Below are 14897 nucleotides of genomic sequence, written 5' to 3' on the forward strand. Positions count from 1 at the left end.
TTATTGCTGCTACTTCTTCTTTCCTCACTTATTTTTGTACATACTATGTAAACATCAAAAGAAAAATTCCTCTCCCACTCCACAGATACTGCACTGTATTGTAAACACAGTATTCATTTCACTTGTGCTTTCTGAAGTCTTAACTTCATTCTGTTAATTAACCATGTAAGTGTGCAGCCTAAAATCTATAGATCTGATATTTTTAGCAATGAAAAAAAAAAGTTTGTGCACCTATCACTTATAATGACCATTAATTAATGGTCCCTTCAGAGTTGTTATAAACGGTTTCAACCATACTTCTAATTCTAGGAATGTCTTCACTACTGCCCTCTACTTTCTTAATGTTTTATAAAACGACTTACAATTTTGCAAGTACAGTACTCACCTAAGAATTAAAACTTCCCCAATCTGGAGGTTCCAAGTCCATTCTGCTGACAACTGAGAGAAGAGCTGTTGACCTATAATAAACCAAAAAAATATTAGTTATGATAAAAAAATCCTTGTAAAGGAATTTTATACCATATATCAGATGCATATTCTTTTATTCTAGGTGCCTCAACACATTCAGAGTCAACGAGAACACATGTGTATTACACTCCGCACCAAATATTAAAGCTCATATTTCCGCTAGTACCTATGTAAATAGGCGGACCTCTAATTCGTGCATTGATAAGCTGTTGTTAAACATATGCTCCAACTGGGCATCAGGTTTATAGTTAGTTGCTATCTCTGTAGTTGTTACAATTCAGCATAATTTTCTGTGATGTCAACAGAGAATAGTGAGTTTGTAGGGTCTTCTCAACGAAACGAAACATGATCTCGCAGCTAAGATACTGAGTCCCTCTCCCCTCACCTAGCACGGCTTGCTGCTGTAGGCTATGTCAGATAGGTGCAGAGACCGGGAGGATTAGGTGTGCTAAGCATCACTCTGTGAGATCGCCACTGCTAAAGAACAACCATGCTTTCTGCAACCCATACTTCTGACTTAATTATATAGATAACAGAATGCTAGGATTTCACTCCCGTTTACTTCTATATCCTTGTAGGAAGATACTGCAGGGCTGCCGTTATAGAAGTTTAAGATAGTTTTCTTTTTATAGGTAGATCTGCTAAAATGAAATACAATCTTTCACATTTAGTGTTCTCTTTGATTGGTTGGAATCAAATCCATGATCATGGGTCACACACTACCACTGACCTCTGGAGGAAGCTAATAAACCAGTGAACGATGGATACCACTGCTAGTCATCATCATCATCATCATCATCATCATTTCCCTTTATCCAGCTGTAGCCGGGTAGGGGCAAATATGGTTCCTCTCCACTTTCTTCGGTCTTTCCACCACTCCTCCTCCAACACTGTGTCCCAGTCCAGGTTTCTTTCTATAATGCTACGTTGGATGGTATCCTTCCATCTCAATCGAGGTCGTCCACGGCCTCTCCTTCCTTGGATTTGCATTTCCATCACCTTTTTTGGCATTCTATCGTCGCTCATTCGCTTTATGTGCCCAAACCATCACTGCTAGTGATGCTATAAAATTTGACATTTAATAATAATAATAATAATAACAATAAAAAGAATAGTGCATGGTATTTGTATAAGCTTGGTGTTGACATAATGAGGATGAAATGAGTGGTGAAGACGTCGTAAACATCCAGTCCCCAAGCCAGGTGAATTAAAGAGTACAACAGTCCCCAAGCCAGGTGAATTAAAGAGTACAAGAGGGTTAATTTTGAGAATTGAATGGGGCCATCGGATCAAAGGCAAACATTCTATCCATTTAGTCACAAAGCCGGACTTTCATTTGCTAAAATTTAGACAACCATCTCCACTGATCAGGCGTCGAGTATTGCCAATGGCAGAGGCCAGGGCAGTAGCTTGTGAAACAGCCTTGACAACACAGCAGGCTTCTCCGGTGGCTATTGGCTGCAGCTCAAAACGCTTAAGGCTTGACATTCACTAAACCAACCATCGAAAAGGGGTAATCCAGGTCCAGTGGTAGCCCACGTCTTGATCCCAGCATACATCACCGCATAAAATGCTGTCAAACAGTGCCTTGAGGCTAGAGCTCAGAAAGCAAGGATTTGTATGGTCAGTGAGGTTATACCGTATAGAAACATGGACGCTGAATGTCAGCTTGACTAGTCATACTCAGGCATTTGAAATGTGGTGTTGGAGACTCCTGCTTAAGATTCCTTGGATAGATCGAGTCACAAATGCGGAGGTATTCAATCGAGTTGATGAAGGAAGAGTACTGCTTTGGTAATTTCGTGAAAGATGACTTGCCTGGATTGGGCACATGCTGCGACACAGAGCTTACTACAAAACATAACAGAAGGAAGATTCGAGGTCAAGAAATAAAGAGGAAGGCCATGGCACATTTTCATTGACCAACTGAAGCAAGAAGTGGGAGATCACACATTCTTTTGGGCAATTAAAAGAGAAGGCCCACTGAATTGATAACCAGAGAGCTGTTATGAGAGGTGCAAACCAGGTACACAGCTGATTCTCGATGAATGAATGAATGAATGAATAAACAATTCCTGCAGCTTGGGGGTTTGTGTTTGGGCCAACACATTCCTCTTCATATTCACACAATGGTATTACTTTACCCCGTGGGCCGACATATTTGTAATGTTATAAGTAAGTGGAAATTAATGCAATCTTACTTGGAGAGATCAAGCAAAGGGGGTCTGGTTAGAAGCCGCGGCCTCTAGTATCCCGCGTGACAAAGCCATTGGTCTGGACTGGTTAGAACATTGGTCTGGATCAAGCATAGGGGGTCAGACTTACATTACTTTTATAGCATGATAAGGATGTAATATTTTGGAAATCTCAAGTGAAATACCTTGTAGAGGAGAGATGTGTTCACTGATGATGATCATGCTTGTTGTTTAAAGGGGCCTAACATCGAAGGTCATCGGCCCCTAATGGAACAAGATAAACGACATGAGAGATGAAGTTAAAATTGTAAAAAACATATCCACTGACTAGAGTTTTAAAAAACTGGTGATGGAGAAAAATGAGGGTGAGATTAAAACAATCAGTGGATCTAATACGCGATGCCTTATTTTCTAATAAAATAAGAGAATATACAAGAAAACGAAGGAATAAGGCATTGCGTGGTAGTACATAATTTACGTGAGACGTTAAAATAACATATTAAAATACGCAACACAAACTAAAATGAAGTCAATGGGATAAAAGCGCGAGTGACACAAAACACACTAGGACAAACAACAGCATCACACACGGTAAAACAGTCCACTATCCCTCATAAAGCGGACGACGAGGTCTGCTGACTGCTCGTCGTCACGGAAGATAAGGGAGATAGTACTCGGAAGGTTAAGACTACGGCGCAGATCGACCAGGTCCACACACTCCGTAAGGATGTGCACCACGGTAAGACGGTCGCCGCAGGTACACACCGGAGGGGGTTCTCCTTTCAGTAGATGGGAGTGCGTCAAGATACCGTGGCCGATCCGAAGGCGACATAATACCACGGCTTCCCTACGAGAAGCCCGAAGGGAAGTCCTCCATACCTTCGTTGTTCCTTTTATCGCTCTCAGCTTATTGGGAAGTGGAATGGCCTGCCACTCCATCTCCCAATGAGACATGACCACATGTCTCAGCTGAGAGCGAATATCACTTCCTGGAACCTTGAAAGACAACAGGGGCAGTGTAACTGCCTCCTTGGCAGCCTGATCCGCTAACTCGTTTCCCTCTATGCCCATGTGGCTCGGGAGCCACACAAACGTGATTCTGGTGCCGGCATCCGAACACCCGGCCAGCAGGTCCTGGATCCGCTGCACCAGAGGGTGCCGAGGGAAACAGGTAGCAACAGACTGCAGCGAGCTCAAGGAGTCAGTACACACAAGAAAGTGTCTGCGCTCATTATACAGTGCGTACCGCAGAGCTTCACACATAGCATAAGGCTCTGCTGTGTACACACTACAGGTTTCCGGGAGAGCAAAAAGAAACCGATCATTTCCGACAACGAACGCACAGCCCACCTTTGTATCTGTCCTTGAACCATCCGTGGAGACGACGACTGAACCTGGATAGCGGCCAACAACGGACTGGTAGAGCCTCCGATAAATCAAAGGGTCCGTGTCTCCTTTCGGGCCAGTGTGCAAATCCAGGATGATTTCAGGTCGTCGTACAACACACGGCGGTACCCCACTTGGTTGTCTGACAAGGCAAGGAATCGAAGGTACGTCAAACAATTCATAACAGCTATTCAAGCGTATCCCAACTGGCCGCGTCGCACACGAGAACAAGCAGCGTACAACAAACGGTTGCCATTGTTGAACACGCAGGGATAGCTTGGATGAAGTGGCATCTGTCGCAAATTTGCAGCATACGTAAGTAGCAGTTGCTGGCGCCTCAGGTGTAAAGGCGGCACACCAGACTCAGCGAGCAGGCTAGCGATGGGGCTTGTTCGAAAAGCCCCCGTCCCCAACCTAACCCCTTTGTGGTGGATACTGTTCAGCTTCGCAAGAACGCTTGGTCTTGCGGGGCCATATGCTGCACTACCGTAGTCTAACCGAGATAAAATGTGTGCCCGATAGAATCGCAGGAGCACCGTGCGATCCGCTCCCCAATTAGTACTGCTAAGAAACTTCAAGAGATTAAGCCTCTTGGTGCATTGCACTTTAAGCTGCCGCACGTGTGGCTCCCACGATAATTTACTATCGAAAAGGAGCCCAAGAAATCGGTAAGTGTCAACAACGGGGAAAACGACGTTTCCTAAATAAAGCTCCGCATGAGGGTGAAGAGTACGTTGACGACAAAAGTGGACAACAGAGGTCTTTGCGGCAGAAAACCGAAAGCCATGTTCTAAGGTCCACTGCTCCACCCTCCTAATAGCTTGTTGTAATTGTCGCTCTGCGACTGCCATATTATGCGAGCTATAGTGCAGAGCAAAATCATCCACATATAGCGACAGTATAACTGCTGGACCAGCAGCAGCAACAATACCGTTGATGGCAATCGCGAACAGAGTGACACTAAGGACTGATCCCTGTGGTACTCCATTTTCTTGAACATGGTAATGCGAATATGTCCTCCCTACTCGGACACGGAATAGACGGAGGGACAAGAAATTCGCAATAAACGCCGGCAAGTTACCTCGGAATCTCCACTGATGCAGGACTGAAAGGATACCATATCACCATGTGGTGTCATAGGCCTTCTCTAAGTCAAAGAAAACAGCTACCAAGTGCTGTTTCTGGAGAAACGCATCCTGGATAGAACTCTCCAGGCGTACCAAGTTGTCAGTGGTGGATCGAGCGGCTCGAAATCCACATTGGTACTCGGACAAGAGTCCTTGTTTCTCCAGACACCACACGAGTCGGCGATTTACCATCCTCTCAAACAGCTTACACAGGCAGTTTGTAAGGCAAATCGGTCTGTAACTTCCTGCATACTTAGGATCTTTGTCAGGCTTGAGGACAGGAATGACTATGCCCTCTCGCCACTGAGACGGAAAAACACCCTCTGTCCAGATTCGGTTGAACACACGAAGGAGATACAGTGGACTATCACCACTAAGGTGTTTCAACATCTGGTTATGGATGTTGTCTGGTCCAGGAGACGTGTCCTTGCAAAGCGCTAGGGCGCTGCGGAGTTCCCACTCCGTAAAGGGCACGTTGTAGTCCTCTGAAGCTTGAGAGGCAAAACTAAGGTGATGACGTTCCGCCTCCCGCTTCAGAGCGAGGAAATCAGGATGGTAATTCCCGGAACCAGATACATCCACGAAATGACTAGCGAGATGGTCAGCAATCAGGAGGAGTTGAGTGACGATATTGCCTGCAATGGAAATTCCCAGTACAGAAGATGAACCTTGGATACCCGAAATCCGTCGAAGCTTAGTCCACACTTGGGATGATAAGAGTATGTGACGTCATAGACGACACATATCTCTCCCATGAAGCCTTCTTACTTTTTCGAATAAGAACTCGCGCCTTAGCGCGGAGTTTCTTAAATGTTACCAAGTTGGCCACAGTAGGCTGTCTACGGTAACGCTTATGAGCGCGACGGCGTTCTTTGATGGCTGCTGCTATTTCATCGTTCCACCAAGGAACGAGTTTTCGGCGAGGAGTCCCCGAGAAAAACGGAATGGACTCCTCAGCAGCAGCAAGAATAACTTGGGTGACGTAAGTTATTTCCTCGCCGACAGTTCGCCTGATATCATCGTTAAAGACAGCTAGTGATGTGTACCTTGGCCAATCAGCATGTTTAAGAATCCATCGAGGGGGAGCCTCGACAGATTTATGTGTGAACAAAGTAAGGATGATGGGAAAATGGTCACTGTCACAGAGATCATCGTGTGCATTCCACCGAAACAGTGGAACCAACGTTCAGCTGCATAGACTTACGTCTATGCGAGAATATGTGCCGTAGCGTACACTAAAGTGAGTTGGGTCCCCTGTGTTCAAAATACATAAATCCAGATCTGTTAGTAGTGCTTCCAGCATTCTTCCTCGGGGGCAAGGCGTCTCAGAGCCCCATATGGGGTGATAGGCGTTAAAATCGCCCAATAAGAGGAAGGGTGGTGGAAGGTGAGCTATAAGATCGGCGACATCATTTATGTTCAGATGTTGGCCTGGTGGAAGATGAACATTACACACTGTTGCTATGACAGGCAATGGAACGCGAACAGCGACAGCCTCAAGTGGGGTTCTTAATAGAACCTCTTCGCTATAGGTGTCAGAACGTACAAAAATGGCAACACAACCGGAAGCCCGGTGAGCATAATACCGTTCTGTCGAGTATAATCTGAAATTTCTCAAGACCGTATGATGTTCAGGTCTGAAGTTGGTCTCCTGAATACAGACTATACTCGCAGCGTACTCACTAATGAACTGACGTAACTCAGCAAGATGCCTGTCATAACCGTTACAATTCCACTGTAACAGTGCCATAGTGTGGACTATAAAAGGAGTGTTAGGTTATGAGCAACAAAATGCTCGTAAGCCTAAACACTATCTACTTCTACATCCGTAGATGTAGAGGACAGCGCGACATCCATCCCGTCATCAAAAGATGGCAGGGGTGCCGCCCAGAACTTCGACGTTTTTCGGGGGCGAGCGGATCCCCTACAAGGAGCGCGCAGGTTTGGGAGCAGGAATGCCTCCCGGCGCCTCCGCCGGCAGGGGCACGACTTTCGTCGACCTCCTGGGGGGGGAGGAGACTTAAGTCTTCCCGCCTTGCTGTGCCGGCTGGGAACTGCCAGCCTGCACAGACTTCTGGTTGGTCCCCTCCTTCGAGCTTTGACTATTTGCAACGTTGCTGGGACAGCAACAGTCGCCTTGGGCGCAGCGGTCTGGACAGGTGTCGAGGTTGTAAATGACGAACCTGGAAGACTCTGAGCTATCAACATATAGTCGAGTGTACGGGCAGGTGTATTCGTAGAATTAAACTTACGGCGCGCTTCCTGGTAGGAAAGACCATCCAGGGTCTTGATCTCCTGGATCTTCTTCTCACTCAGGTATGTCAGACAATTCCGATCCCGAGGAGAATGAAAACCGGAGCAGTTAGTGCACTTGTAGGGAGTTGTGCACTCCTCCGCGCAGTGAGCTACTCGTCCACATGTACCACATACAGCCTGATTCGAACAGCGAGATACCATATGTCCGAATCGCTGGCATTGATAGCATCGCATAGGAGGCGGGATGTACGGCCTCACATCGCAACGATAAGTTGTTACCTTGACTTTCTCTGGTAACACTGACAACTTGAAAGTGACAATGAAGGCACCAGTGGCAACGTCTTCACCGTTGACCGTGCGCGTAATGCGCCGGACGTGTGTCACGCCACGGTTCTTCATGTCTTCCATCAACTCCTCGTCAGTGTTCAAAATAAGGTCGCGGTGAAAGATGACTCCGCGAACCAGGTTCAAGAACATATGCTCCTCCACTTTGATGGGGATTTCGCCAAAGTGCTCGCACTTAAGCAACAGATCAGCTTGCAGTGCTGTACGAGTCTTTAGAAGCAAACTACCATTGCGCATTTTCTTAAGATCCTCCAGTTCGCCATAGACGCCTTCGATGTGCCGACTAAACAGGATCGACTTCACCAGTTTAAAATCGTGCCCATCGGTTATGGTAGCGACCAGAAACCTAGGGAAGCTGGATCCCATTCCTTCACGTTGCGCATGTTCCCAGGGAGTTGAACCTCTCAGGGAAGCAAAAGTTAAAGACTTACGTGGGGGACCACCTTGTGAAAGCCGACTTCTTTTTGAAGCCATGCCCGATAGCTTCCTCCCCGAATGCCACCCACTCCGATCAGGGGTCTCTGTAGCCGAACCAAGCAGCCAAGGCAATACCCACCTGGTCATAGCAGGTACTGCCCGGGGTCCGATGTTGGACGATGCCTAATACGGGATGACTGAAGCAATGAGCACTAGGACTTCCTTCCTCCAGTCGCCCGCAATAGCATGTACCCCATAGTGTGTAAAGAGCACTAAAAATAAGAAAAATAAATAAAAATAATTAATAATAATATGTCCTTCTGGCATTCGGCTGTGCGGGGACCTGCGTTGTCAGGCAGATACTACTGCCCGGGTACATGACACTCCCACCCGCCGCGTCCTGGGTGGTTGCTGGCACGGGCTTTCGAGCGTAGTCGCACACGTAGGAGCTCCATCGCCGAGCAGCACGCACATCAAAATTTTGTACGGTCTACATCTGACCCTCGGAAAAATAATAAAAAATAAAGAGGGGACCATGGCCACATGACCCTTTAAGTCGCCTTCTACGACAGGCAGGGATTACCTATGGATGTATTCAGCCTCCCCCATCCACAGGAGGTCCATCACATTATACCAAACCGCAATCCATGTCCGCGCCAAGGTCGTCCCTTCTTGTCACCTCTTACGACAGGCAGGGGATACCGCGGGTGTATTCTGCATGTGCGTCCCCCACCCGCAGGGGGTAGTGTGTTAGGTCCGCGAGAGGTATTTTATTTCCCTCAAGTCCGCCGGCAAGCCGGTTAGGACCCCCCTATCCGCCATCTGGGACGCGCCACGTGGGAGTATCACCTCTCCCCCTGCTACGCCATCGTAGTAGGTTCGTGGGAGATGTGTTCACTGCGACAGTTAAGAACCCACCTGCCGTCCCCCAGAAGTAATTTTACTTTTATAACCCAATACAATTTATCACGTGCCATAGTCCATCGCCTAACTGCGTTCCAGCAAATTCGATTGGGCGAGACACAATGGTATATGACGTCACTCGTAGCAACAAAGTAAATGAATTCCATTACCAACCCGCGCGCAAGAAATACGCAACTGCCCAGACCAATGGAGGTATCACGCGGGATACTAGATGCCTAGGGCCGCTTCGCAGCTTCTAACCTGGACGCCCCCAGGCCCCCTTTGCTTGATCCAGACCAATGGCTTTGTCACTGACCAATGGTCTAACCAATCCAGACCAATGGTTTTGTCACGCGGGATACTAGAGGCCTAGGGCCGCTTCACAGCTTCTAACCTGGAGGCTTACGCGCCCAGACCCCTTTTGCTTGATCCAGGCCAATGGCCTAACCAATCCAGACCAATGGCTTTGTCACGAGATTCGTAAATTGAAAAATTGCGCCGCTGCACTAGGACTAGTTCTATATATGACCAGTTGGCAGCTCTGTCCACTGCACGATCAAGTCCTTCGCGAGAAGCAAGCGAGAGAGAAACAAATGACAGTGCAATCGCGCCTGAATGCGTGGTGCTGGAAAATCTAAGCTGTTCTGAACTTTTGTCGAGAGCATCTCTGAGGAGAAATGTGTTCACTGCAATGTCCAGGAACCCACCATCCCGCCCTTAGAAGTACATTTACTTTTATAACCTAATTAAGATTATTACATGCCATTTTCATTTCTGAAGTAGCTACTTGTGTTCCTATTGGCCAAAGTAAAGTGGCACATGATGTCCTTCCCGTGAAGAAAGTTAATCATAATCGGTTACCAACCGCAGCACAATAAAAGCGCCAGTAAATGTAACATGTTAAGAAAACAATTTACAATACAGAACAGCAATAAAGATATGGGAAACTTACCTTAATGTAGAGGAGGGTAGAGGGTTGCTGTAGCCTTGAGGAATTCGTGCACCCGGGCGTTTAAGGGGAACGAGCTCTTAAAGAGAGATTCGGCAAGATAACCATGGAAAAATAGTTTCCTCCTGCCAAATCCCAGAACCAAGTAGCTCCTGTGCTTGAGATAACGCCACCGGTTTTCAATATTGTGAGTGTGCAGAGTAGGGCAACTGATGGGCATCACCCTCCTGTTCCCCCTATTGACATGACCACTCTTCTTAGTGTCCACAAAGTGGAGAGAGTGATTCACACGGAAGTGCACGAATCCCTTGTCCTCCGAGCAATCGTAGGCCTTCCAGCAATCCGATATGATTATCGACCCTGGGAGGATCCACTCTTTCATAAGGGCAAGTAACGTGGCTTTATCCCTTCTTTCGACAGGAACTACGAAAAAGTTTTTGAAGTTCTCCCTCTCCACGCCTCCGAAAAGCTACTGCCCATCTATCCGTCTGTCTCGATTGTACTTCCTCTTTCCGAGCTTGTTTTCGCCAATTTCCACTATAATACCGGGTCCTCCTATTTTTTTTTTTTTTTTAAAAACTTATTATCGTCGACCCAGTTGGAACAATCCACAACAGTTTTACTAGAGAAACCCAACTCAAGGTTCACAGTTAGACCCAGGGATTTCGGTGAAAGGCACCACAGGATAGCAAACTGACCAATTTGATATAAGCTCAAATTACAGCCTTCAAAGAACGTACCTTATTTTTCCACTAGCTTTCCAAGTATTTACACTGCACACCCCGTTCCACTTGTCGACACCGAAAGAATTTTTTTTTTTTTCGCCACGCTTAATCACACGCAATGGAACATCACGACCGCACTTTTCACAAGCTGTCTTATTTGATAGCAAACCGTGACGTTGATAGAATTCCACTAAATTGTTTAAATTCCTATGATATTTGATTGCAAAGTCAGTATAAATAATAACACAACCACCGCATGCAGCCATTGCATCAACAATCTTCTTCTTCTTCTTGTTGTTTGGGCGCACTGCCTGCTCGATTTGCATCCGATGGCTGCTTATAATAAATGTTTTATTGCGCACAAATGTGCATGGAAAATAATAATAATAATAATAATAATAATAATAATAATAATAATAATAATAATAATTCTTATGAGCAGTCGTCTGTACAGAATTTTGTTAAGGATTCTATTCTCAGTTTACACTTAAGTAAGTGATAGCGTTCACAAAGTTCGCCACATCTTTTGCACCTGCAGTCCGGACTTGGCTCATGAAAGCTCGCTTTAATACACAGGCGTTGGTGAAACCCATGGACTGAGAGTCTGATCACAACGTGTCTCAACTCATAGCTTCCCTGAGTCCAGTTGCGGTTGATCATCGCATCACACTGGTAAAAGTCGCACCATATGCTGTCTCTCTTTTGTTGAAGCTCTTGTAGGATTTGTCTTGTCTTGTCTTGCGGATATTTATTTGGGATTCAAAAAATTCTTTCCCAGTCACAAGATCATTAATATATTACACTTATATCACCAAAAGCACACGATTACATCACTAATGCCCGATTTTAGCATGATCACACGTAAATAGATGCACTTAAAGAAGAAAAATTATATCGGGTATGAGGAGGTTCATGGAGGTATTACATTCGGTACTGAGCAGGGACACAAAGAACTTAGCAAGCTGGAATAGGAGTAACGTGTTACACTGTACAAGATCGGAAAGTAATAAAAAACCTTGAGACAGTATCTACTCACCATGGACATTTAGAAGTGCCACCTCACAAACATGTTGGAACAAAACAACTGAAAAACTAAATCATAATTACAATTTGATGTGAGTGTTATCAAGGTACTCGTTTAAAATAGTAATGATCGTAGGCGAAGGTTGGTGCAACAAAACTGAAAGTCGTGTAGGGAAAGATACTTGAACTTTGAGTAATTTCTGCATTAAAATGGTCTGGTGATGTGCATATTGGGGGCAATGAAAAAATAGGTGGTCACTATCGCCCTCAGATTCTCCACAGGAACAAGTTGGGTCGTTCGTAATGTGAAATCGAGTTAAATATACTGGGGTTAGGGCATGATTAAAACGTAGTCGGATGATATTGGTAATGTGACGTCGTGTACACGTACCATTTGCAAACCACGGCAGAGTGGGAATACTCGGTTGAATTTGATAGTAATGTTGGCCTTTCATACGAGCAGATAATCGCCATTGTGTGCACCATGTGTGTTGAGCTGCAGTTTTGATATGTGGAAAGAAGTCGGGAATCGGAATGTTGATTTGTAATATATTCGCGGTATCTGCACTGGCGTCTTTCGCTGCTATATCGGCCATATCGTTGCCTACGTGCCGATTATGCCCTTTAATCCATATTAGCGTTATAACAAAACTGGATGTTTCAAGTCGAAATAGAAGAGACTTGACTTCGTAGACATATGTATTTGTATGAGGGGCGAGTGAATGCAGAGCTTGTAAAACACTTTGAGAATCGCTGAATATATGTATTTTTTTGGAATGCAACTGTTGAACATATACGAGGGCTTGGTATATGGCATATAATTCTGTTGTAAAAATAGTTAAATTATTAGGTAACGGATATTTAAAGCTAATGAGTAGTTGTGGATCGTAAAATGCTGCTCCGACTCCAGTATTTGATTTTGACCCATCGGTAAATAGGTGGTAATCTGGTGTAGTTATGGGACTTTTAAATTTCTTATGAGCATATAATGTGGGATAAGGTGCAGACATTGATTGGTTTGATGCATCAGAAGGGGCAATGATAATAGAAGGACGGAATGTTTGAATATCATAGTGGTATGAATACGTATTAACACGTGGTGTACGAAATATAGTCTCAGTAAGATGGTGGATTTCAGCATAAGCCATATATATGGCGGGATACCGATGATTGGGAGGACGCTGTTGATAATATTCATATAATAATTGTAATTTAGGCACAATAAGGGAGTTCTTTCTACTAATATGTTTAAGTAGGATTTTTTTGGAAAGTTTTATCCTGCGAATGTACAGTGGTTCTTCCGTAGTTTCTACTAATAAAGCGTTAGTTGGTGTTGTGCGGAGGGCACCCACACTGATACGTAGTGCTGAAAATTGGAGACGATCCAACGCTAATAAACTATGTTTAGAGGTTAAATCAATAATATGGGCGCTATAATCAAGTATGGACCGAATGGTTGCATGATATAGCTGTAGTGCTGACAAGAGGTCAGCACCCCATGCATGTTTCGTTACCGTTCGTAAAATGGTGATATAATGATCAGATTTCCTAATAAGGTGTCGTATATGAGTTTGCCATGTGAGTTTTTGATCGATATATATTCCTAAATATAAGTGTTACCGGGCGAGTTGGCCGTACGCGTAGAGGCACGCGGCTGTGAGCTTGCATCCGGGAGATAGTAGGTTCGAATCCCACTATCGGCAGCCCTGAAAATGGTTTTCCGTGGTTTCCCATTTTCACACCAGGCAAATGCTGGGGCTGTACCTTAATTAAGGCCACGGCCGCTTCCTTCCAACTCCTTGGCCTTTCCAATCCCATCGTCGCCATAAGACCTATCTGCGTCGGCGCGACGTAAAGCCCCTAGCAAAAAAAAAAAAAAAAAAATATAAGTGTTGTGAAACCAAGGGAATGCTATAGGTATCAAAGTTAACAGGGCTTTTATCAAAGGTTCGTTTATGTGTAAAGATCATCGCTGCACATTTAGGTATAGAAAGGGAAAGTCCATGGGCCGTTAGCCACTGAAAGACTAAACTTAAAACCCGAGATATTGTGTCTCTACAAAGGTCAATGTGGGAGTCAGCACAATAAATAACATAATCATCCGCGTAAGCTAGAATACGGGCGTGTGGTAGCACAAGAGATTCGAGCTCTTTCATGTAAAGGGCAAACAAGATTCCACTGAGTATCGATCCCTGTGGTAAACCTTGTGATGTGTTACGGCTATCAATTGTGTGTTGGGGAGATTTAATAGTTAACCGGCGGTTAGTAAATAGTTGATTTAAAATAGAAATGAATTGGATGGGGAATCCAGCACTAAATAATTTCTCCCAGAGGATATGCAATAACACAGCATCATAGGCACCTTTAATATCCAAAAAGACTGCTACGATAGATTGTTTCCGCCATTTTGCTAATAAGATGTCGAGTAAGAAAATAATGATAGGGTCTTGTGTACTATTACCCCGTCGAAAGGCAAACTGATACATGGGTAATAGCGAGTGATATTCCAATACCCACGCCATTCGTTTCATAAGGATTTTACAAAAAAACTTTGCGTATACACGATCCCAGAACTATGCCTCGGAAATTGTCAGGTTCAGTAGGTCGTTTTGGTGGTTTCAGGATGGGTGTGATGAAAAACTTGTTCCATGATGCTGGTACATGTAATGTCTCTAAAATACTATTATAATATTTGAGTAAATAAATTTGGACATGGGGGGGGTAAGGCCTTGAGCATTTGATAAGTAATTGCATCAGGTCCTGGTGATGAGCTATTGACGGTACATAATACAGAGTGTAATTCATTATATGTAATTGGATTCAAAAGGGAAATAAAAGAACAAGAATTATTCTGTGAGGTGGGTAGAAAGAATGGATTTACGGTAACAGGGGCAAGGGTGTATAAAAAATCTTCTAGAACTTGTCGCGGATAAGCAGAAGAAGTTTGGTATTGGAAAGTTCTCGTGATCATGCGGATCGCGTTCCAAAATTTCGTTGCTGGAAGCTGTGGAGTTAATTGAGAAATAAAAGATTGCCAAGCTTTTCGCTGTTTTGCATTAAAGACGAGTTTTGTTTTCGCAATTGAAAATAATGATGCTGCGTC

The 14897-nt window shown here is 44.8% G+C and overlaps 1 long non-coding RNA gene across 6 annotated transcripts in view; it reads right to left on the reverse strand.

Moving 5' to 3' along the window:
• LOC136871682 (uncharacterized) overlaps positions 1–14897 on the reverse strand; it is a 131056-nt gene that overhangs the window by 102563 nt on the left and 13596 nt on the right. For 2 of the 6 annotated variants that reach the window (XR_011018038.1, XR_010859785.2), the window contains exon 1: positions 386–933. This is a non-coding gene — a long non-coding RNA (uncharacterized lncRNA). Of the gene's footprint in view, positions 1–385; positions 934–10049; positions 12304–14897 lie in introns of those variants that run through there. The other 4 variants (XR_011018036.1, XR_011018035.1, XR_011018037.1 and 1 more) reach the window with 3 other exon arrangements.

Source organism: Anabrus simplex, chromosome 4 (genome assembly GCF_040414725.1).
Source record: "Anabrus simplex isolate iqAnaSimp1 chromosome 4, ASM4041472v1, whole genome shotgun sequence".
In the NCBI taxonomy this organism is placed as follows: Eukaryota; Metazoa; Arthropoda; class Insecta; order Orthoptera; family Tettigoniidae; genus Anabrus; species Anabrus simplex.